The sequence below is a fragment of the Hakea prostrata genome, chromosome 4, assembly GCF_041222555.1.
Source record: "Hakea prostrata isolate BN-2017 chromosome 4, UWA_Hpros_2, whole genome shotgun sequence".
NCBI lineage: Eukaryota > Viridiplantae > Streptophyta > Magnoliopsida > Proteales > Proteaceae > Hakea > Hakea prostrata.
Window position 1 is genome coordinate 35,706,419 of NC_142603.1, and position 26,957 is coordinate 35,733,375.

General features: G+C 39.4%; 1 pseudogene; it reads left to right on the forward strand.

Moving 5' to 3' along the window:
• Positions 1–149: 149 nt before the first annotated feature.
• Positions 150–17,594, forward strand: LOC149018748 (secreted RxLR effector protein 161 pseudogene; annotated as a pseudogene).
• Positions 17,595–26,957: the final 9,363 nt, after the last annotated feature.

Below are 26,957 nucleotides of genomic sequence, written 5' to 3' on the forward strand. Positions count from 1 at the left end.
ATTTTAGTTTTATATGTGGATGATATGCTCTTGGTGTCCAAGGATAAAGTTAAAATTGAAGAGCTCAAAGGGTGTTTAAGCAAGAGGTTTGAAATGAAAAATCTTGGTCAAGCCAAACAAATCTTAGAGTTGAGATTCAAAGAGATAAAATGAATGGGACTTTATCACTTTCACAAAAATCCTTTGTGAAAAAAATTCTTGAGAAGTTTGGCAAGTATAAAGAAAAGGCGGGTTCAACTCCATTGGGATCACATTTCAAATTATCTTCCAATAATAGCCCATATACGGAAGATGAAAAGAACAAGATGTCAAGATACCCTTATGCAAGTCTAGTTGGAAGCTTGATGTTTCTAATGGTATGCACTAGGCCGGATATTGCTCATGTGGTTGGTGTGTTGAGTAGATTTATGGCAAATCCCAGAAAGAAGCATTGGGATGTGGCAAAATGGGTGCTTAGATATTTGAGAGGCACAAGTGACTATTCTATCACATTTAGCAAAGGTGGAGAGCAAATTCAAGGCTATGTGGATGCTAGTTATTATGATGATCATGATAAGGGGCGATCTACAATGGGGTATGTTTTCAAGTATGGAAATGGTCCAATAAGTTGGATGTCTAAGCTTCAAGCGACGGTGGCATTATCAACTACCGAAGAAGAATACATGGCAGCAACCGAAGCTTGTAAGGAAGCAGTATGGCTTCAAGGTTTGATGGGTGAGATTGGCGTTGAGTCAAAAGGTATGCATTTGTTTTGTAATAATATGAGTGCAATTTACTTGGCCAAGAACCTGGTACATCACAATAGGACAAACCATATATTGGTACAATATCATTACATTTGAGAAGTCATTGAAGACAGAAGGATCCAATTGTTAAAAGTTGGAACCAATGAGAATGTGGCGGATATGCTTACCAAGGTTGTCCAAGGAGAGAAGTTGAATTGGTGTCTATCTTCTCTTAGTTTCAAGAAACATGATTTGACAAGTAAGTGATTTCCATCAAGGTGGAGATTGTTGGGTTTAGTAGTGAAAATCACTTTATCTTTGTTTTGAGTTCAAATTTGAATTTGGTGGGTCCCACTTGGTGTTAAACATGGGTTAGGTGTTTGGTATCATTAAGAGAGCCTTGGGAGAGGTAGATGGGGTGAGAAAAATAGAGTTTCTAGGGAATTCTAAAGTGGGTTTTGTGCAAAAACGGGATTGAGCTTTGTGATTGTCTTTCAACTTATTTGCACAAGATCCTTAGTTTATTTTGTTCATTTGGGTGATTTGTTTAATTAACCGATTCCTTGGATTGGGTCTTGTCTTCTACAACGAATTTACCCACTAGATTTTGAAGCAAGCGGAAAGGATTGAGGAACATAGGACTCGTAGTGAAATGGAGAATCATGATAAGAATCATGATGGGTTTGTTTCGTTTGCCGAGTATAATGCTCTTAAAAACGAATTTACCCATTGGATTTTGAAGCAATCGCAAAGGAAAAAGAAATCGTGGAAGAAATTATAGGAAAAAAAGATAGATTCGAAGTCTATTAACTAAATATGGGATAAACACTCAATTTATCATAAATTAATTTTTAAAAAAATCAATGATTATGATTAGATATAATAATATTAATGGCAGAAATTTAAAAATCCAACTAATAAAACTTAAAATTTAAATTGCTATTAATAGGAATGGAAACTTTATGAGAAAGTTTAGGGATTCAAAAATTAAATTAAATGATTATGATTAGACATAATAAAATTGATAGCTGAAAAATTCTAAACGAGATTTAAATTTCCATTAATACGAATGAAATTTTAGGAAAAAAGTTTAAGGATTAAAAAAAAATCAATGATTTTGATTAGATCTGATAAAATCATTTGCTGAATTCTAACGAGATTTAAATTTCTATTAGTAGAGTCAATTTTAGGAGAAAGAAAGAACAACTAAATAAATAAATAAAATTTTGCTTTATGAAAATATTACTAGAAAAATCGTGAGTGTGAAAGAGAGATATGAATAATTTGAGAAAGAGAGTGAATACTGATAACTGTGAAGAAAATTTCAAAAATTTCCAATGTCTGTTAAGTACTCCAATATTTTGTGAGACGTGTAAAAGAAAAAAATAGGAATAAAAGAGGAGATTCATGAGAGAATAAATAGGAATGAAAATATGAAAAAGAATATAGGGAGAAATTCATGGATCATGAGTTAGTTTTTAATTAGAACTTAACTTTTTTTTCCTTAAAACAATGGGTTTAATGATAACCATTAGATTTTGATTAAAAACGACATTTGTACGCATAATCTAGATTTTAAATTTTTATTTTTAATTTTTGAAGGGCCCAAATAGTGGTATTTCACACGTAAAGTAAAAAAAATTGGCAAATATGTAGGGTGATATCATATAATTTTTTATTACAAATGGAAATTGTGGACCCACTGTGGACTGTTTAGTTTTATTGTGAAAGGCACCGTGGAAGCACAGGGCTCACTCATTTGTGCGACCTGATATAGTGCTTCACAGGAGCAAACCCTCTCATATGGAACTATTCGTGTGTTGCTTTATGATTATGGAAATTGAGTTCAACGTATATGGTTAAACATATCCTCAATATAGATCTTTCTCAGTAGATGTTAGAATGTACATCTGTCATGCTAAACTATTCCTTACGCATTGATTTGTGTTGGAATTTATTAATTTGATTAATATATTAAATGCCCAAGGGCAATATTGGAAACTCACTATTAGGGCGGTTACAAAATAGGGTTATATATTTTGGTAACCACCACATTAGTGAGTAAGTAACTGAGTGATTCATTCGCACGAGCGAATCTCTGAGAAACGGCGGCTCCATTTCTCTCTCCCTCTCTCTTAGAATCGCAGGCTTAGAAATTCTTCTTTCCTAGTATTTGATCTTCATTCCATTAATCCACGGCATTTGGGTTGTGGATATTATTCCCTTTCCCTGTGATTGTGGAATCTTGCCAGTAAATCTTTGGTGGTGGAACGAGAACGTGGATCTAGACTTCCGCTGCGAATACTTCAAGTAAGGGAAAGCGAATCCAGGTAAGGAATTTTTCCCCATCAATTAATTGAATTGAATTACTTTTGACGTATTACCAACATTGGTATCAAAGCCAGGTTCCCACGTTTTTTTTGTTCCTCCCTATTGTTTATTTTATTGTATGGATCCAATGGGAGGATTAAGGGTTTAATACGAAACCCATGGGAGAATTGATAGGGTTTTTGGAAACCTTTAATTTTGATTCGGATCCGAGTGGGAGATCCTTGTGAATTTTCCTAATGAAGATTTGCATGAATTGATAATCCATGATGATAATTTTTTGTTTAAAATTTATTGTTGGATTTTTTTTTTCATGTGTTTTTGGATGATTTTTGAGTGAAAAAACGAGTTTTACCGTTTTTTTTGAAAAAATTTCGTTCAAGAAAAATTGAAAAATCGCCGTTTTTTGGTCACTGTGGACCAGACGGACGACCGTCTGACTAGACGGTCGTCCGTCTATTATCAGAGTGGCCACAGTGACCCAGACGGTCATCCGTCTGGGCATAAAAGGCAGACGGAATTCCGTGCTGGCGGACGGCGAGTCCGTGCGGGAGATGGATTTTTTTGGATATTGGTCTGTCCAGTTCAGAATGTGTTTCTAACTTACTGGACACCAATGGCCCGACAATCTGTGTGATGTTTGGGCATTGAGGGCCTAATGGGGCCTAGTGGGAGCTAATGAGGTAGAAGTGTTCTGTGTGAACCACCTCATAGCTTGAACATGATTGCATGTTTTATTTTAATAAAACTATTTTTTATTTATGGGTCTATCAATCATGTTTCTTGCACAGAATGAAGCTAGTGTATAAGTCTATGTGGGTTTGCATGAGAATTTGATTGAATGTTTTTTAGCATCTCTTTTGGTTTAAGTGCTTATCCCATAGGTTGACTATGCTAGTGTGATTTGTTGTTGCATGAGTTGTGTTTTATGTCACGCCCTCCCAGCCGGTACCCTATCTGGCATACCCGAGAGTGTGATCCACAGCCCGAAGATCAGGTATCGAGTGATCAACCTCCCACATAAACAATAACATAATCATGAACAATCATAACAAGAGTGCGGAAGATAAATCATAGATCCAATAAAGAAAGAATGAATCATAAATGAATCAGAATAATAGATATAATCAGAGTATCAAACAGATAAGTAAAGTGAGGCAAAAATCCCACTTTACAACCAGCGGAAAAGTAGCTCTAAAGAATAAACTAGACAAAACCTAATCCCAGTAGCAAGTACATTGGGTAACTAAATTGTTCTCCACTTTATAGACAACATCCTTGTAAGTGTAAATCTCATAAATGGCACAAGGACGCTTCCACTCAATGTTCGGACTAAGCATTGTACGGAGCATAACCACTCGCGGGATCTTCAGAGTAATTGTGGTAACCGCAATCACCTTCCCCGGAGATATGCCTCTTCGCCTTGCGCTTCTTCATAGGGACCGTCATAGTACTCGGTACCTGCAGGATAGTCTAACAACATTGTACAATAAAGGAATGAGTTTCAAAGAAACTCGGTAAAGCGATTAAAATCCATAATAACATAAATGGCGGGATTCCGAACAAACATAAATGCAATATGATATGAGACAAGCAATGAATGAATGAATCTAACTCTATGTATGCTGGTCTCTATTGGCAGACATGCTTCAAGTCATAGCACCGTACTTCTTTAGGAAAGTCCACTCACATCCTCAACCATTTAAGATATCTTGGATTCTCTCACGGATCATTTCACCGGTCTTGAGCAGCCGATTGGTAATGGGTCCTTCATCCCTCGGGACAAACCTTGGCGGGGGTTAAGTCAACACACTCTCTCACAACCATTTGGTATAAGTCTTGGCGCATGTCGGGGTAAAACCTAGCCAAATGCAAGTCTTCTACTTAGTTACATCAAGTCAGATCCGAGATACGTCCATTCCTCGTCCCCGACGATCCTTTCCGGTATCCTTCACACTAGAGTCCTCATAGTCCCTGACTACGGACTCATCAACCCTATTGATCATCCACATATGGTAAACGGGAAGCTCTCACGTCCTCTCACGGGTTGGTTACCGGTCTTAAGCGCCCGTGAGCCCAAGTCTAACCATATGCAACCCTACCAATAAATGGACCCCACAATGTGATTCCTGTCCTCTCACGGGTTGGTTACCGGTCTTGAGCGCCCATGAATCCCCATTGCTACCACGGGTCGTTCGGTCTCAATACCCCTCCGATTAGGGTCCGACATAACAGGACATCCTAGCCAAACACTACTAGACAATCCTAGATATGTCATCCAACAGTTTAGGAAGGTGTCCAGAGGGCATCTCCGGAAACATCCCATAATATTCCCGTAGTAGTCCAAGAACAGAAGTGTCAAAAGGACACCTCTCCTTTCCAAACCATACTTAAGCATACACATGCATCAATTCATATCATCACATATATGGTAACTTCATATATGGAAAGAAATCAATAATTACAATCACTTTTATAACATTGGTAAGTAAATCATACATGAATCAATTTAATATGAATAAGTAATGCTACTGTAATCAAAGTTATGCAACAGTAGTATATCATTGTAAGAATCTAATTTAGGAATCATATCTATGATATTCAAATATAGAAACTAGATTCATGCTATCTATGTAATTAAGGAAATAACCATCCTTACCTTTTATAACTCGCAAAGGAATCCTAAGAAATCAAGTAAGATCTCGGCAAACTTGAGAAGAAGGTCCTAAACAAGTATATACAACATATTAGGAAAGATCCCTAACAGAAAAGATACCAAAACATCCAACATAGACCAATTCGAGTTGCTGTACTCATTGGTCGAGTGGATTGGTCGATCGGTCCAGTCGACCAATCGATCGACCAATGCGAGACGATAACCTAAAAAACAGAGTTTTAAGATATGAAATCCGAATTTGGTGGTTCAAAAGGGTACTAATCAAGGGGTAGATTACATCAGTAGTATTCTAACATATAGGGGACCTCAAAACACTAATCCAATCAAGATATCAAGATCCAAATTAGGAAACAAAAAGTTACCATAATTAAATCAACCATGGATCTTGATGAATTTGAAATAGAAAACAAAGACAAGAACAATAGGAGGATGGATCATTGCTTCAGGTAATGGTATCATGAAAACATACTTAGATCTTCATGGAATAAGGCTTAGAAGCATAAATCTAAATAAGGAAATAAAACCTACCATATATGTAACTACCATGCATCATGAAGAACACATAGTAAGGTAGAAGAGAACAACTAGAGATTTATAGATTATGGATCATGGAAGGAAAACACAGTAATTAACTACTAACATGATCGACATAGAAGATCCAAAGAGATCAGAATTCAGATTAGAAGTTTAACAAAGATTAGATCATGGTTTGATCATGATTCCTTCAAAAGCTTGCAATGATCATGGTTAAGATCATTGTTCTAGCCTCAAATCCTTAGGATGATCATGAGAACATGTTCGAGAGATGTTTGCAACAGAGAATGCAGCATCTCTTCTACTGTCTCAACTCAAAAAGGAAAGAAAAACAAAGATGGAGGAGAAGAAGAGAGAGTAGACATACCTTTTGATGCAAAAAGAAGAGTTTCGACGAAGATCCGTCAAGAAAACACCAAGGATGCAAGAGAGATGACTTGCAGAGGTCTTTGGTTCGTTCCAGAGAGTTTGGAGGCAGCAAATACGAAGTGGACTCGAGATTGGACTTAAATAGAGCAAGAACAACCTAATTGCCAAAGACAGCACTCATTGGTCGAGTGGATTGGTCGATTGGCCCGATCGACCAATCATCGACCAATGCGGACAAGAAGACCAAAACAGGGAATTGAAGGTCCAGATCAAATCCAATCCTAAAGGGGTTTTGCACACAAGTCAAGTGACTTACCTAATAGGTAGAAATGCCTTCAAACCAAGATAGAGAGCACTCCAAGTCCATCAACTAATCAGATCTTCATCAGGATTCAGTTTCCATAAATAGAACCTCATCATCAACTTTCATGGATTCAAAGCCAGACACCAAGTCCTCTACTGGGATGGCCCAAAGCTGACTTCTTACTTTACTTCGGGTCATCGGACCTACAAATAACAAGGTTTCCGGGTCAAGGTTAGGGCTGGGTTTTACATTTTATGCTAGATTTATTGAACTCATTCTTGTATGTAATATCTCTAGAAAAAATGGCTGCTACCAAGAGCATTGTTGCTGACCTCACTAAAGGAGATAAGCTGAATGAGAGGAATTATGACCTCTGGCACCGAAAGGTGCAATATCTCTGGAAGAGCAGGATATGCTTGGGAGACCATAAACCGGACCATGAACCCACCCGAGGAAGGTACCACCGCACAAGATCACAGGGACCTTGATATATACAATGCTTGGAAGAGGAAAGACCGGGTAGCCAGGATTACAATCCTGAGCTCCATGAGGGATGACCTGATGCTTCGTTATGAGAAGCATAGGACTGCAAAGTCTTTGTGGGAGGCTGTGAAGTTCCAGTATGGAGGGACTTCCACCACAAGAGGCCGCCAGCTCGGACTCACTTTTGCCGGTTATAAGATGCGCCAGGGTCACACCATGAGGCAGCATATAACCATCATGTCTAACATGATTAGTGAGTTGAGCGCATGTGGGCGCCGAAGATCGATGAGGAGCAAGTCTTCGCAGTCATCAGGTCATTGCCAAAGACTTGGGAGCATATGAAGATCTTCTTGACTCATGCTGATGAGGTCAAGACTTTCGATCAAGCTGCCAAGCACCTTGAGCTTGATGAGGATTGGATGTTGGCCGATACCCCTCAAATCGATGTATTTGCTGCTGAAGCTAGCACTAGTAAGGGTGCGGGCTTCAAGCGCAAGAGAGAGAAAGCTCAACCTCAGCGGTCCAAGCAAAGTAACCGGGGTGGGAACAAAAACAAGAGTGGGCCCAAGCGTTCAAGGGGGACTAGTGCTTGGCAAGAAGAAATCAGCTTTGATTTGCTTCAAGTGCCGAAAGCCTGGTCATTTTTCTCGTGATTGCACTGAGCAAGAGGTATGTACTGTGTGTTATACCTCATCTTGTTATGTAACAAGTTCTACTATGCTTGCTGAACTAAATCCTTTGTGGATTGTTGATTCAGGCGCGACAGAACACATAACAAGGGAACGCTCGAGCTTCGTGGAATACCGTCGTATTCCAAGAGGAAGCAAAAGAATAACGATGGGGAACAGCTCAAGCGTGGAGGTTCATGGCATAGGCACATGCAAATTAGTTTTGCGAGGTGGCCGTTTCACATTACTCCATAATGTGCTGCATGCTCCGGACATTCGGCGAAATCTTGTTTCGTTATTTATCTTTTAAGACATGGTTTTAGAGTTGTATTTGAAAACAATTCTTTGGTTTTGTATCTTGGTGATACAGTTTATGGTTATGGTTTTCTTGATAATAGTTTCATTGTATTGGATACAATTGATTATTCATTTAATTCTAGTAATGCTTTTGTTTGCCAAAATACTGTGTGTATTGATTCTAATTTGTGGCATGCTAGACTAGGACATATTGGCTTAGATAGGATGAACAGGTTGGCAAGAGAAGGTCTCTTAGGCCAAGGTTCACTATCTGATTTGCCAACCTGTGAGTCATGTCTAGCAGGAAAAGCAACTAGAAAACCATTTAAAAAGGCTTTGAGAGCCTCTCTTCCTTTAGAACTTATCCATTCAGATGTGTGTGGACCCATGAATGTGCATACTAGAAAAGGACAGTCATATTTCATCACATTCATAGATGACTATACAAGGTATGGTCACATTTATCTTATTTCTCATAAGTCAGAAGCTCTGGAATGTTTTAAGAAATTCATGAGCTTGGTTGAGAATCAGTTAGATAAAAGGATTAAAACTCTTAGAACGGATAGAGGTAGAGAGTATCTCTCCGATATGTTCAAAGGGTTATATGATGAAAAGGGGATATCTAGACAACTTACTATTCCAAGGACTCCACAGCAAAATGGGGTTGCTGAGAGGAGAAATAGAACCTTGCTAGACATGGTGAGATCCATGATAGCGCAGGCAAATCTACCCATCTCTTATTGGGGAGATGCTTTGCTGACTGCAGCCTATATCCTCAACAGAGTTACAACCAAATCGGTTCCTTCCACACCATATGAGTTGTGGACCGGGGGAAGCCAGATTTGAGTTACTTGCGCGCATGGGGATGTGCAGCATATGTTCACTCTACTTCTCACCAATATGGAAAGCTTGGACCCAGAGGAAGAAAGTGTATCTTTGTGAGATATTCTGAACCCTCAAAGGGCCATGTCTTCATTGGACTAGATGAGAGTGAGAGGAGAACGGAACTTGAGTCTAGGGATGCAACATTCTTGGAGAATGATTTTCCATCTCTTTCAGGAGTTAACAAAGAATCATCGGAATTCTTTGAGATACAAGATAGTGGTCTTGTCACTCCGGGGATTCGGATTCCGGATAATGAACCTGGGGTTCATCCAGAAGATCCTAGTGGGAGTGGGAGTGCAGATGTGATAGCTACCTTAGACGGTGAGCAATCTGACATGCACTTGCGCCGTAGTGGGCTCGGGCTAGTTCCTCGTCGACGTTTCGACATAGAGGATGAAGCTTACATGGTAACTCCTGAAGAGATCGACTGTGAGATGATTTCAGTCGATGAGCATGAACCAAAGAGCGTGCGGGAAGCTCTTGCGGGGTCAAGCTCAAAGGAATGGTTAAAAGCAATAAAGGAAGAGTTGGAGTCGATGAAAGTTAATCATGTCTGGGACTTGGTTGACTTGCCGCCGAGGCCGAAAGGCGATTGGGAACAAGTGGGTTCTCAAGATCAAAAGAAAGGCGGATGGATCTATTGAGAGATTCAAGGCTCGTTTAGTGGCTAAGGGCTACACCCAACGAGAGGGCGTTGATTATGAGGAAACTTTTTCCCCTGTGGTTAGGTTTGCCTCAATTCACCTCATACTAGCCATTGTTGCTCAGTTGGACTTGGAGCTTTATCAGATGGATGTAAAAACTGCTTTTCTCAATGGAGAACTTGAGGAAGAGATCTATATGGATCAACCTCAAGGCTTTGAAGCACATGGACTTGAGCGCAAAGTGTGCAAGCTTAAGAAGTCCATATATGGCTTAAAGCAAGCATCTAGACAGTGGAATGTGCGCTTCCACCAAGCTATGATGGAAAATGGTTTTTCCATGCTTGAGGAAGACCACCGTGTTTACACCAAGAGATCCGATAATAATTATGTCATTTTGACACCGTACGTAGATGACATACTTATGGCTAGCAATAGCAAGGAGCTATTGGAAACCATTAAGAAATGGTTGTCCTCCGTATTTGATATGAAGGACATGGGTGAAGCAAGCTATGTGCTTGGTGTCAAGATTGTCGAAATAGGCAAAAGAGATTACTTGGGTTTATCTCAAGAAACCTATATTGACAATGTCTTGATGAGATACCAGATGCACAACCGCAAACCAATTGATACTCCAATGGAGAAGGGTTTGCATTTGAGCCTTGATATGGGTCCTAAGACTCCAGAGGAGAAAACCAAGATGGAAAGAGTTCCATATTCCGGTGCGGTGGGTAGGCTTATGTACGCTATGATGTGTACTAGGCCGGATATTTGTTATGCGATGGGTTTGGTTAGTCGGTACCAATCAAACCCAGGCATAGAGCACTGGAAAGCGATCAAGAGGATATTGAGATATCTCGGAGGAACGAGTAACTACATGTTGTGTTACCAAGGATCGGATTTGCGGTTAGTTGGCTATAGTGATGCCGACTGGGCTGGAGACATCGATGAGCGCAAATCAACCTCTGGATATGCTTTCTTGCTGAATGGCGGGGCCATTTCGTGGTGTAGCAAGAAGCGAGGCTTGTATATCCCTCTCGACCATGGAAGCAGTATGTGGCATGCTCAGCTGCGGTTCAAGAGGCTGTTTGGTTGAGAAGATTCCTTCGACATACTGGGATTGTGTTGACATCCAAAGAGGCTGCCCTTGTCTATTGTGATAGTACGGCAGCTCTTAGCTATGTCAAGGACCCCAAGTATCATGGGAAGACCAAACATATACAGTTGAGATATCACTTTGTTAGAGACATTACATCAAGAAAGAAAGTTGTACTTAAGCACATATCTACTAGTTTGATGGTAGCTGACCCTCTTACCAAACCTATAGCCAAGGATGTTTTTATTTCTCATGTAAAATCCTTGGGCTTGCGTAGATTGTGACTTATTTTTGTACTGAGACTTTCTTATTAATGAATAATATGAGTTCATTCCAGCATTTTTTTATTCACTTTCTGTGTGATTGTGTTTTGCTAGCATAAAACAACATATGTCAATAGGCAAGAGAATGGCTCACTCACACGAGCATTCGCCTCTGGCGCCTTGGAGGCGAGCAGAGATGAGACGGATTGTGAATGACTTTGTGTAGGTCAATTCATAATCATGATGTCGCCTTGATTTGGAATCAAGATGAGTTTCTCTATTGTGAAGAGAATCGACATGAATGTTCCCACTATTCATGTTGCCTATAGGAGCAAGGTGCGAGTACTTTATGTGGCGCTAGGGTGGCGACAATAAAGAAACTCGGGTTAGGCGCAAGAGGTTGCGACTAGACTAAGACCTGTATGGTGTTGAGATGGACATACGTTCTATTGTATATAGAATGCTCCACCATAACACATATATCATACTATGTGTGCTTAGCGATCATTGGAAATAAGAGGATGGATCCCTGCTCCTCTCATTGTGTGAGTCCTGGACCTTATGGTCCATTAGTGTTCTTAGTGACTTTCGACGACATCATGAAACGAAGGGTTGATGTGGCTACTTTGGGGTGTTACCTATGGTCATGATTGATTCGACCTAAAGGGGCACTACCGGGAAAGGAGTCAATCCTACGTGTAGTGATGGTGCTGGGGCGAAAGGAAAGGTTTGATTCAACCGCACTTTAAAAAGTGTTTGCTTGGCGCCAAGCTGTATGTGTTACAAAGTAGTGAACATTTTAAGGACAAGAAGGTGATCTCTCGGAGGGATCGAGATACCTTTAGTCCGGTGAGTTTGAATAAACCTAGGACACCTGTGTTATACTAATGCTTATTTGATTTGTTTCTATGAGTGATGTGCCATTCCGGCCTTCCGGGGAAGGTTTCTAGTTTGGGGCTCACGTGTGCGGGTATATCACCGGTCGCACAACCCATTTTGCCGGTATGACTTGTGGATATTAGTGTCCGGGACACGGGTGGTCTATGTATCCGGGATGCATAGTGAAGAGATCAATATATATGTATATCGGGATATGCATGTGTGTCCTGGGACACAAGAGGTCTATGTATCTCGGGATACATAGCGAGAGAGATTGAATGTGTATATCTGGGATATACAAGTGTGTCTGGGACACATTGAAAGATTAACACTTGCCCTTGTGCAAGTGGGAGCTGTTGGAATTTATTAATTTGATTAATAAATTAAATGCCCAAGGGCAATATTGGAAACTCACTATTAGGGCGGTTACAAAATAGGGTTATATATTTTGGTAACCACCGCATTAGTGAGTAAGTAACTGAGTGATTCATTCGCACGAGCGAATCTCTGAGAAACGGCGGCTCCATTTCTCTCTCCCTCTCTCTTAGAATCGCAGGCTTAGAAATTCTTCTTTCCTAGTATTTGATCTTCATTCCATTAATCCACGGCATTTGGGTTGTGGATATTATTCCCTTTCCCTGTGATTGTGGAATCTTGCCAGTAAATCTTTGGTGGTGGAACGAGAACGTGGATCTAGACTTCCGCTGCGAATACTTCAAGTAAGGGAAAGCGAATCCAGGTAAGGAATTTTTCCCCATCAATTAATTGAATTGAATTACTTTTGACGTATTACCAACAATTTGATTAATGAATGGCAGGATCTTTGTCTCTCTAGATTAGGGTGTCAACGGTTCGGGTTGGGCCGGTTTCGGGCTGCAAAACACTCAGCCCAAACACGACCCATTAAGAAAATAACGGTTTCGGGCCGGTGCGGTTTCGGCTTGGACTGACTGACGGTTTGGTCTAACGGTTTAGAATTGGGTTTACTAACGGTTTGAGTTCGGATTTACTAGCAGTATGTTTTGAGTACCTTGTTGTTATGCGAAATTTATCAAGAGAACGTGAACATATATAAGCATTAAGTTATCTCCAAGTCTTTTGTGTTGGGTGTTTAAAACCAACAACTTTTTTCTACAAAGAAATAAAACTTATAGAACTAATATACAAAAGAAAACTGGCATATTGATGAATTTTAGTGGGTTGTCTCTGCTTATTTTTCTCCCCCCTTCTTGACACTTGTATGGATCAAAATAAAGCATTAAAATATTTCAAATGATAGTACACTTGCTAAATATTTACTAAGTCCATCTTCCAAATGGCAAAGGCTTTGACAAGCTTGTTGTTTACATATTCCAAATCAAACCAATTAAGGAAAACAAATGGTTACTTGGGGGTTTTCTTGTCTTTTACATTTAAATTTAATTTATTTATAACGGGTTTAACAAGCTGGTTCGGGTTGGGGTGGTTTCAGGCCAAACTGTAAAATCCAGCTTTTACCTAACCTTGACCCGACCCGGTCATTGTTATGTTTGTAGGTCCAAAGACCCGAAGTGGTGGTAGGAGGGACTTATGGGCCCTACTGGTTGATGATGTAATGTCGGGATTCCAGTTTATGGACATTGATGATGCTGCTCCTTCCTTGAGCACATTACCAGTGCTAAGTTAGAATCTGCGCACTGATGAAGAGCGAGACAGTTGAAATAGCAAACGGACTCCTGTGCATAATCCGAAGGTACTCCCTGAAACTAGACCTCTTGAGTGAACTGTATGAGAAAAACCCATGCAATTTGACCTTGTATAGCCCTCCAAGTCCGCACCTAAAGTTGCTGAACTATTCTGTAAAATTTCTGCAGAGATTGTTTGGTCGATACTATTGGTCGATACCATCGACCAAAGGTATCGACCAACAAGTCTCATTTGAGCCCGCATTTAAAGATTCTTGGAATATTCTTTTCTATTTATTTATTCCTCGAGACTGGAGCCCTATTCTCACATTTTTAACATCTGGGAACGTGAGAGAGCCTCCCAAGAACTCCTCCTTGGTAGTGGTGAAGCATCTTCTTCATCAATCATTGCCAACCACTCATTCCTACTTTCTTGTTCCACTTTAAAGGTATGACTCTCTCTCCTAATCACTTTCTCACTCATCTTTTCTCTATTTTACTGTTGGGACCATGGCCAAGGTGCTACAACCTTGCATACACCTTGCCATGAACCTTCTAAACCCCATACAATGATGTTTTCACCGATATGACTATGATTGATTCACCTCATGATCATTGACTACACATTTCCATGATTTATTGCTTACCAACTTGCTTTATTTACCAAAACTGAGATGAAGCTCATGATTAACCTAATCTATACCTTGCATATGTGCTCCATGTTACTTCTAAACGATTCCCTACCTAATCCCCCATGTTTTCCCCTAATTTGCATTGAGATATAGCCAATGCCATGATCTACAACTCTTAATCTTAATATGTCAATTTGGGGATTTCCAAATGGACCATTGGATTATGAAAGTTTCTTGATAATTAGTGTCCCCATGTTGTGCTTAGACTATCCTCCAAGTTTCATGTCAATCCGAGACTCGGAAGACCAAATCTGGGCAAGAATCCGAAAAGCTAGCTTGCTGTCCTGGAATTGATTTGGTCGATACTATTGGTCGATACTATTGCCCAAATGTATCGACCAATAGAGTTGCTTGTCGACAACTTTTGCCCGATTCCGATTCGTTTGATCTCCGATTGTTCCGATTTCTTCTCTAACCTTTCATATATGCTTGTTTAGGACTTTAAGACTATTTGGGCCATTGCTTGTGATCTTGGACCATTCTCTTCTCCGATTCAAGGTAAGGATAGTTATCGATGTAATTACCTAGGATATGGAAATCTTGACTTGGTATTCCTAACCTAGTAAATATAGTTTCTATTTCATATTCTTATCGTGTTAGACTTGCTACATATGCCTTTTAACAGTAGCTTTGTGTTTACATTATATTACTTCAATGTTTTATCATGTTTATCAATTTCAATATATGATGACTTATGTCAATGTCATGAATCGAATGTTTATTATGACGTTGAATCTTGTGAACTGATATGATGAACTTGGGCATGTGATTGCTTAAGTATAACTTGGGATTGAGGGGTACCCTACTGGTGCTTCTGTCCTTGGACATCGGAGGGAATAGTATGGGATGTTCTCCGAAGGTGTCCATTGACGCTTTCCGGGTTATTGAATGACATGCATAGGATTTGTCTAGATGTATGGCTAGGATGTCCCTATCATATCAGACCCGATTCGGAAGGGCATTGAGACCGAACAACCCGTGGTAGTAGTGTGGATTTGTGGGCGCTCAAGACCGGTATCCACTCCGTGAGAGGACATAAATTGCATTACGGTTACCCAAAAGGGGCCATTTATTGGTAGGGTTACAAATGGCTAGACTTGGGCTCACGGGCACTCAAGACCGGTGAAATGATCCGTGAGAGGGACGTGAGAGCTTCCCGTTTACCATTTGTGGATGACCAATAGGGTTGATGAGTCCGGTGAGTAATATCCATGACTCTAGTGTGAAGGATACCGGAAAGGATCCCGAGAGGGGAGGAATGGAAGTATCTAGAACTGGCATGATATGATTAAGTAGATGACTTGCATTGAGCTAGGCTATACCCTGACATGCGCCAATACTTAGACCAAACGGTGATGTGAGAGAGCGGTGACCGAAACCCCAACCATGGATTTGTCCGAGAGGGATGCGGGACCCAATTCCCCCGGTGATGAGTGACCGAGACTACCTAAAGAAGTATGGTGCTATGACTTAAAGCATGTCTACCATAGATGACCAGCATACTTAGAATAAAGTCATATTGCATTATATGCCTCATATCATCTGCATCATTTTATGATTATCTTGTGGTTTATGTGTGGTGGGATAACTTCCTTGCTGAGTTCTTTTGAACTCATTCCTTTTCGTTGCAATATTTTGTTAGGCTATTCTACGGTGTGATTACTCCGATGGCACCCTCCCCGAGGCGGACCCGGATACCTCATACTACCATCCGGAGGCTGGCTACGTTGAAGACTTCGGTGGCCATACCGAAGAAGATTACCAGGCGTACCAGGGTTAGCCCCGGAGTTGTATGGGAGCAGTCATGTTAGGTCTCCATGGTCCTCAACTTTGAAGAAGATATATTTATTATGGAGGAGACTTATGAGTAGTTACCCCTTCTTTTGTGACAGTATACTTAGAAGAATTGTAATAACTTTAACTTACCTTTATAACTTGAGACTTGTACTTAACTAAATTTTGACCTCACTTCCGTTTGGTGAAGGAGTGGATTCCGCCCACTGCCTTCTTAATTTATCTGATTTGATATTTATTTCCGCACTCTGATTATGTCTGACACCTTATTTCTGAATTCCATGATCATTCATTGTTAGTTTATGATTATTATCTGTTCATGATTGTACTATCGTCGATGTGGATTATGTGGTCCCTGAACTATGGATCTTCGGGGCTGTGGATCACATCTCGGGTATGCCAGATAGGGTACCAGCTGGGTGGATGTGACACAAACGGTTTGGGCTAGCGGGCCACACATAGGCTGGCCCAGCCCAGCCCAAACCATTGCGGGCTTTGGGCTGAGGTTGTTCAGCCCAAACACAGCCCATTAAGCTTCGGTTTGGGCCGGTTCGGGCTATAGCAGGCCGGTTCGGTTGGGTTTTAACGGTTCGAATTAGGTTTTGACACCCCTACTCTAGATGTTGGCATGTCTTGATTTGGCTTGAGTAAGGAAAAAAACTTAAGGATTAAAAAAAAATCAATGATTGAATTCTAACGAGATTTAAATTGCTATTAATAGATTCACATTTTAGGAGAAAGAAATAACAACTAAATAAAAAATTAAATATGCTTTATGAAAATAATACTAGAAAAAAGAGCAAAACCCCTGAAAACATGCCAACACTACACTGCGCTCAAATCCCCTCCCTCTTTCTCTCTCTCTCTCAGAATAACCCTACAGCATGCACCACTCGTGGTCGCGGGATTCATCAAAACTCTCTCTCTGCCAATTTAACAACCGAATACTTTTGTTGCCCATTTAAATTTAAAATAATACATACATGTTGATGTTGATGTTGGGCCTTAAAAGTCTTCAATTATCACTTAGTACTATAATTTATGGATATTGAAACAGTCAAGAACAAAACCTTATGTTTCTCACTCCTGTATGAGAGAATAATCATGATGGGTTTGTTTCGTTTGCCAAGTATAATGCTCTTAAAAACGAATTTACCCACTGGATTTTGAAGCAGGCAGAAAGGATTGAGGAACATAGGACTCGGAGTGAAATGGAGATTCATGATAAGAATCATGATGGGTTTGTTTCATTTGCCGAGTATAATGCTCTTAGTTCGGTTCAGAATGCAGGTTAATTTTTAGCATCTAAACCAGATAACAACAGTATGCCCGTAAATTTTGAAGCTGATAACATTGTGCATGGCTAAGTAGCAAAACTCAGCCTTCAGCTGGGGAGGTTCCTTTTTAAGCTTAGATTCAATTTTCAAGTTTATTAAAAAAAAAGTTGTAGGCCCTCATTACTTAAGAGAAATAAACAGTATGTTGTAGCTTCAGTTCTGTCTAATTCAGAGTTTTCTGTTGTGATGTTTTCATTTGGACTTATTTGCTTTCCTGTTTTTGCTTTACCTGTTGCTTTCCTGGTTATCCTGATATTTCAGTTTTCTCTAGCATTAGGAAATTACATAGTTTAACATTTGATGTCATATTTTCATCTCACTTATGTGTAGGCAAATCAATGATTATGATTAAAAATAATAATATTAATGATAGAAATTTAAACATCCAACTAATAAAACTTAAAATTTAAATTACTATTAATAGAAATGTAAACTTTATGAGAAAGTTTAGGGATTCAAAAAATAAAATTAAATGATAATGATTAGATATAACAAAATTGATAGCTGAAATTCTAAACTAGATTTAAATTTTCATTAATAGGAATGAAATTTTAGGAAAAAAGTTTTAAAGATTAAAATATAAAAAATCGTGATTTACCCACTGGATTTAGGTAAATTAAGTAAAATTATAAAAAAATATATATATATTAAAATAAAGTAAGGGTTAAAATTGTGGGAGAAAAAACTTTGAAAAATCATGAAAGAAAAAGGTGAAAAAGAAATTGTGGGAGAAATTATAGAAAAAAGATAGATTCGAAGTCTATTAACTAAATATGCAATAAACACTCAATTTATCATAAATTAATTAAAAAAATCAATGATTATGATTAGATTAATAATATTAATGGAAATTTAAACATCCAACTAATAAAACTTAAAATTTAAATTGCTATTATCAGGAATGGAAACTTTATGAGAAAGTTTAGGGATTCAAAAATTAAAATAAATGATTATGATCAGATATAATAAAATTGATAGTTAGAACTCTAAACGACATTTAAATTTCCATTAATAGGAATGAAATTTTAGGAAAAAAGTTTAAGGATTAAAAAAAAATTCAATGATTATGATTAGATCTGATAAAATCAATGGCTGAATTCTAATGAGATTTAAATTGCTATTAGTAGAATCAAATTTTAGGAGAAAGAAAGAACAACTAAATAAAAAATAAAATTATGCTTTATGAAAATAAAACTAGAAGGATCGTGAGTGTGAGAGAGAGAGAGAGGAATAATTTGAGAAAGAGAGTGAATATTGATAAGTGTGAAGAAGATTTTGGATAATTTCAATGTTTCTAAGTACTTCAATTTTTCTAAGTACTTCAATATTTTGTGACACGTGTGAGAGAAAAAAAATAGGAATAAAAGAGGAGATTATTGAGAGAATAAATATGATTGAAAATATTAGAGAATAGAGGGAGAAATTCATGGATCGTGAGTTAGTTTTTAATTAGAATTTAACATTTTATTCCTTAAAATTAGGGGTTTAATGATAACCATTAGATACAGAATAGGATACAGAAAAGAAAAAAAAAAAAAAAAAAAAAAGCCTCATTAACAAAATATATAGAATAAAAATAGAAAATCAAACCAGCTTTGGTACACTTCGACGAAAGCACATTGATGATTGTGCTCGTATTTGAGGGTTCCTGTGCTTGAGATATGGTTGCAACTTTGGCAACAATAAATTGGGAGATTGTACCTTCGTATACTTCATCTTACATAATTTTATTGGGTTTTATTTTCATGAGTTGGGTAAGATGTGTCATGGATGAGAATTGATGTGTACTGCTATGATATCATATGAGAGAGAGAGAGAGAGAGAGAGAACTCTATATATAGTGTGCTTTCAAAAGCTCCCACTAAATTAAACTCTTCTCCATTACACTTTCCAACGAAGTCTATTAACTAAATATGGGATAAACACTCAATTTATCATAAATTAATTAAAAAAAATCAATGATTATGATTAGATATAATAATATTAATGTGAAATTCAGCCCAAACCTAGCCAGGACACCCTATCTGTTTTGAGTGAAAAAGGGTTAGTTTAAATGTTACACCTTAAAGTTGGACTTTGATTTCAGTGTTATTATCTTTGAAAGCCTTAGGAAGTCATGCCAGACATTTCCCTTAGGGTAGATCTGTAATGTCCGGCTTTATCCTAACGTTGACCCGGCCCGGAATCTGTTATGTTTGTAGGTCCGAAGACCCAAAGTGAGAGAAAAAGAGACTTGTAGAGCCTTTTGGTTGATGATTTGGTGTTGGAGCCCAAGTCCATGGACATTGACGATGATGCCCCTCACTTGAGAGCATTGTCAGTGTTAGTTTTGAATCTGCGCACCGAAGAGGGGTGAATTATTTGAAATACCTAATGAACTCCTTGTTCAATCCGAAAGTATTTCCCAAAACTAGACTTCTTGATGTACTTGTAGGAGAAAACCCCACTGAAATTGACCCCATATAACCCTCCAAATCCCTATCTGAACTTGCTGAACTATGTCTGGCAAACCCTGCTTGCGCATCAAAGAAGGTGGAGCTTAGTTGGTGGACCTAATGAACTCTCATGCTTGATCCGAAGGTATTTCTAGAAACTAGACTTCTTTATTGACTTGTATAAGAAAACCTCACTCGATTTGACCCCATATAGCCCTCCGAATCCCTGTTTGAACCTTGCTGTTCTACTTGGTCGACTGGACCACTCGACCAAGCACTCGACCAAAGGATTGTTAAATCCGAGAAAATGCAATTTTAGGGTTTTTCACTCTTCTTTTAAACCCTACTTCGAGTTTCTTAGTTACGGCAGCCACCTAAACACTTTTTGAACGTGAGAAGATGTCTCCGAAACTCTCTCTAGTGATTCAAACGATTCCTCTGCAGATCTGAAGCCTCTCTTCTCTGATCTGACAATTCAAGGTTAGTATCTCTTCTGAATTTCTAATTATTCTTTCTTCGTTCTTGTTCTTGATTGAGATCAGGAAAAAGATGATGCATCCTTGCAACCATCTATTCCATGATCTCATTCTATTCTTTGAGATCTATGATCATCATCATGATCTTAACCCTAGCCAAATAAATTTCTTGAAACCCTAACCCTTGTATGATCTTTCTGGAAACCTTTGGTAACCTCCCATGTGAGGGAAACCTTATGGGCAATGTTTCTATTAACCTAAACTAGAATTTCTATGATTTCTTGTTATTTTCTTGATAACAATCATTCCCTCTCTTTCCGTGATCATAACCTTTTCATGAGAGCCATAAAGGTTGAAACCCTAGTTTCTTGGGTCAAATCAAGAACCCATATTTTGACCATGACTTGATGATTTTATCTTCCCATATGATTCTAATACATCCTAGGAAGTTCCCCTTCGAATTTCGGATCAATCCGACTTCAAACGAAGAAGTTATGACCAATCTAAATTCTGCAATTCCGTACTGACTCGATTGGTCGACTGGGTCGGTAGACCAAGGCACTCGACCAATGAAGGCAATAGCTTCAATTTTCGCTCAGTTTGATTCGTTTGCTCTCTAATCTTTTAGGCATCTTTCCTAATGTTGTATCTATGCTTGTTAGGAGTCTATTTGCCAAGTTTGGTGTCTCTCTCTTTGATCTTTGGATTATCTTCGCGATAATCAAGGTAAGGACAGTTATTTCATAATAACATAGATTGCATACTCCCTGGTTTCTACTTTATGAAACTATGAGTTTGTTTACTGTTTGTATATTTTATACTTTTGATGTACAGTAGCACTTCACTTATGTTTCCTTTTTATTATTTAAGCTTATATGAATTGCTTATTACTATATTGTTTAACGATTAGCATATGCTTTTATATTCTCTTTTATATGATGAAGTGCTGATTGAGTATGTCATGACTGATTTGAGAATGTGTTTGACTAGGTATGGTTTGGGATTGGGAAGTGTCCTTTTGACGCTTCTGTCCTTGGACATCGGAGGGAATAGTATGGGATGTTCTCCGAAGATGCCCATCGACGCTTTCCCGAATCATTGGTTGTCATACCTAGGGCTGTCTAGCAGTGTTTGGCTAGGATGTCCCCATTATATCAGACCCAAATCGGAAGGGTATTGAGACCGAATGACCCGTGGTAGCAGTGTGATTCACGGGCGGTCAAGACCGATAACCAACCCGTGAGAGGACGGGAATCATATTGTGGGGGCCATTTATTGGAGGGTTGCATATGGCTAGACTTGGGCTCATGGGCGCTTAAGACCAGTAACCAACCCGTGAGAGGACATGAGAGCTTCCCGTTTACCATATGTGGATAACCAATAGGGTTGATGAGTTCATAGTGTCACATCCACCCAGCCGGTACCCCATTTGGAATACCCGGGATGTGATCCACAGTCCAAGGATCAATGATCTGAGGTCCATGCCTCCCACATACACGGTAACATAATCATGAACAGTAATAATCAATGGTAAAAACAATTAATACTAAACAATATGTATAAGATAGGATTAAATATATATCAGAGTGCGGAAGATAGATAATATCAGAATGTGGTCAAAATCATATCAGGGAGAGAAGGTGTGGTAGCCACTCTCTCAAAGCAGCGGAAAGTATAAGTAGTTAAGTACATGTCCAAGTATAAAAGATAATTCTGAAAAGTTAATTAATTACAGATCCAAGTACTCCAAAAATACACCAGGGGAATGGGGCACTAAGCTAGGGTTTCTTCTATACTAATGGTAGTCTCCTCAACAGTACGGATGAAGTAAACCCAATGTTGTCGCTCCCGCACAACTGTGAGGCTAACCCTGGTGCGGATAGTAATCCTCCTCGGCTCCAATATACGGATCCTCACTGACGCCACTACCCGGAAGGTAGTATGTGGAATCATAGTCCGCCTCAAAGGAGGTGCCATCGTAGTCCTTGGTACCTGGAATATAATCTAAAACATTTGCACAAAAAGGAATGAGTTCGAAGAACTCAGCAAGGCAGTTATTCCATAATTAGAAATCCTACCCATTCAGAACATAGTATAATGCAATGCAATATGGAACATATGATGCAAATATGAGTCCAACTCTATGAATGCTAGTCTCTAGGGTAGACATGCTTTAAGTCATAGCACCGTACTTCTTTGGGTCGTCAGTCACTCTCCCATTTCCATATCTTGGGAATGCCTGAGGAAGGTCGGTAAAGTCATCAAAAAAACCGTGGTAAGGGGATCGGTCACCACTCTCTCACATCACCATTTGGTCAAGTACTGGTGCATGTCACAGTAAAGCCTAGCCCAATGCAAGTCACCTACTCAGTCGGTCAAGTCAGATTCAGATACGTCCATTCCTCGCCCCCGGCGATCCTTTCCGATATCCTTCACACTAGAGTCAGGGAAATCCCGGATTTCAGACTCATCAACCCTATTGGTCATCCACATATAGTAAACGGGAAGCTCTCACGTCCTCTCACGGATTGGTTACCGGTCTTGAGCGCCCGTGAGCCCAAGTCTATCCATATGCAACTCTACCAATAAATGGCCCCTTTCAGGTATCCGTAGCATGGTTTATGTCCCCTACCGGATTGGTTACCGACCTAGAGCGCCCATCCAACCATACACTACCACGGGTTGTTCGGTCTCAATGCCCTTCCGATTCGGGTCTGACACGACAAGGATAAACCTAGCCAACCAACTAGACAGTCCTATGTATGTCATCCAATAACTCGGGAGAGTGTCGATAGGCACCATCGGAGAACATCACATATTATTCCCTCCAATGCCTAAGGACAGAAGTGTCAATAGAACACTCCCCACTCCCAAGTCAATACGTAAGCAATCACATATTCAAGTTCATCATCTTTCATGCATCCACTACATCTTATCATAAAAGTTAAAACATGATATTGAAATGAATCATCATAGACATAAGTAAACAAGATAGTAATGTAACATGACAAGAGTATAAAGATGTCAATACTACTGTTCTAACACATATATAACAGTCTTATAAAGATTTAAAAGTAATCCAAAAGGTTCCATTCATAAACAAGAACATAAATCATAAGTTGGTGATCTATATGTTTATGGAGATAACCATCCTTACCTTGGGTTGAATTGATGATGAATTGAGAGCACCAAGAAATAGTCCAAAATAATTGTTAAGGCCCTAAACAAACATCAATAATAAGTTAGAGATGAAATTAAGAAGATTGGATATCAATTGGATCAAAATGGCCAAGGTTGCTGTCAGCAACAACTTTGGTCGATGGTTTTGGTCAATGGTATCGACCAAAATTTCCTTCAGGACAGAATGATGGATTTTGGGTGGTTTCATCCTAAATTGGTTTTCCGGTGTTCGGATCAATCTGAAACTTGGAGGAACACTTAACAACAGTAGTAGGACACTATAAGTCAAGAAAATTACCCAATCCAATGGTCCAAACAAAAAGTCCCAATTTGAGCTAACAAGTTCAAGTGATAAACATCATGGCATGAGTTGGAATTGATTGCATTGATGAGGAATGGCATGTAATAGTTAGAGGAACTAATAGAAATTCGATTGGAATCATATAGAAGTGATAAACATGAACATAACATGCCCTACAACTCAGTTTGGTACAAAGTGACATGATGTTAATAGAAGAATAGAGGAATACATAAGCTAGGCATGAGGTGGAGGCATAGCATCAATGGATGGCTAAGAAACTCATAGGTTAATCATGTGTAAACACTTGGAGTGGTGGTTGCAAGGTTGCAGCACCATTTCCAATGTCTCACCAGCAAGAAAGGAAAAGAAAAGAGTAGAAAATGGTAGGGTAGAGAGTGGAATGGTGATTCATACCTTAGTGTGGAAGAAGTAGACAAGAATCAATAGTAAACAATGAGTTTTTGATGAGGTGCCCTTCACATTAGCCAAGGAGGTGCCTTGGGAAGCTCTCCCCACGATTTCAGGTGAGAAAATGATTGCACAAGGCTCAAGGCTCGAGGTCATAATAAATAGAATAGGAATATTCCATGGAATCTTTAACTTGGCAGACTCGGAAACTTTGGTCGATTGTTTTGGTCGATGGTATCGACCAAAAGGATCGACCAAAATGTTTCTCAGCAGAAAAACAGGTTTAGTTCAGCAACTTCAAGTAGGGATTTGAAAGGCTATACAAGGTCAATTTGAGTGAGGTTTTCTTCCACAATTCAATCAAGAAGTCTAGTTTCAGGGGATACCTTCGGATTGTGCACAGGAGGTCATTAGGTACATCAACGAGATTAATCTTCTCCGATGTGCAGACTTTCCTTAAACACTGATAATGCATTTAAGCAAGGGGTATCATCATCAATGTCCATAGGCTCAGTCTCCGAATCATGATCATCAATCAGAATGGTCCATAGGTCTCTTCTACCACCGCTTCGGGTCTTCGGACCTGAATACAACAGTGGATCCGGGTTAGGGTCAGGGTTAGAATAGGGCTGGATATTACACGTAGTCCGGGACTATTATGACTCTAGTGGAAAGGATACCGGAAAGGATCGCCCGGGGCGAGGAATGGAAGTATCTGGACCTCAGTTGATGTAACTGAGTAGGAGACTTGCATTGGGCTAGGCTTTACCCTGACATGCGCCACTACTTAGACCAAATGGTGATGTGAGAGAGTGGTGACTTAACCCCAGCCATGGATTGTCCCGAGGGATGAAAGACCCACTACCAACCGGAGCCGTACGTGTAACCTACCCAAGGAAGTATGGTGTTATGACTTAAAGCATGTCTTCCAATAGAGACCAGCATACATAGAGTTTAGATGCATACATACATTATCTGTTTCATATTGCATTGCATTCTTGTTATGTTATGCCACATGTTATTTATGTTGTTATGAGTTAACTTGCCTTACTGGGTTTCTTTCAAAACTCACTCCTTTTGTACCATATCTTTTGTTAGACTTCTCTACAGGTTTGGATTTACTATGACGGTACGTATGAGGAAGTGCAAGGTGAAGAAGATGAAGAAGAGCCGACTGAAGATGTGGATTAGATTTCTCTTGTTTCTTCTAGACTTATCTTTTACTTTACTTGTATTAGCTTAGAGCTTTACTTAGATTTTGATCTACCTTCCGCATATGTTGTGGAGTATAATTCCGCTATACTCTACAGTTGTCTTTGTTTGGTATCTTTTTATTCAGCACTCTGATAATCTATAGTGATCCTTCTGAGATCCTTTCTTGACTTTTATTATAAATTACTTGAACATTATGATTTGTTATTGCTTTTGATTATGTTATTGTGCTAAATGGATATGATCATTCCTAAACTTGATCTTTTGGGCTGTGGATCACTCCCCCGGGTAACCCAGATAGGGAAACGACGGGTTTCTGAACGCCTGTTTTTGATTCGTGAGTTCAAACTTTCGAACCGTCTTCAAATCACGATCGTTGATGTTGAATCCATCTCAATCGTACACATCCTCGATCACTCATGCGAGTGCTTAAAAGTGTTTCGTTGTCTTCATAGGTTTCATTCTCTTTGTTTGGAATTTTGAAACTTCGCCGTCTTCTTCGCGCTCTAACGATCTTCTCACCCTTCAGCATTCTACTTCGGTGATTCAGTAAGTCTATTGATTCCTTTGTATCCTTTACTTTCGTCTCTGTTTTCTTTTTTGTTAAAAACCACAACCAAACCTTTAAAGTAATGGTAGGCGGTAGGGTTTCTTCTGAACATAGCGTCGGTAAGGGCGACTCTGGTGATGAGGCATTTGCCTCTGTCCCTCCTGAGCAGTCGGATAGTGACAAGAAAACCTTAATTGCTCTTTGGCGTGACTCAAAAAAGAGCAGAAGAAAGTGTTGAGGCTCCTTCTGCACTTCCTGAGTCTGGACCATCTAGAACTCCAAAGGCGACTGCCGAATCCTTTGGGCAGTCCAAACAACCTACCAAGTTGACCAATGAACCTGGTTATGTCCCCTCTTCCTTTACTAAGGAGAATCTCCTTTCGGCCATCGAACGCTTCGACTTTCCTTCCTCATACCACCTTAGGGCCCCCACTCCTGATGAGAGGGTTAATTCGATCCTTCCTAGCGAATTTTCCCTGTATATAGATACTTTGGAAAGCGAAGTTCACTTTCCTTTCTTCAATACTTTGTTTTCTGCCGTTCTAAATCACTGGGAGATTTGTCTTGGCATGCTCCTTCCCAATAGCTGGTATCTCATCGTCGGCTTTCTGGGTTTATGTTTTGAACTTGGCATCACACCTTCTCTTCCTCTTTTTGTACATTTTCATGTTCTGTCTCTTTCCCACCCTCCTAACTGGGTTGTTCTTTCCAAGTGCAACAAAGTTGAGTTTGACTGGTCAGGCAGCATTCTTGCTAGGG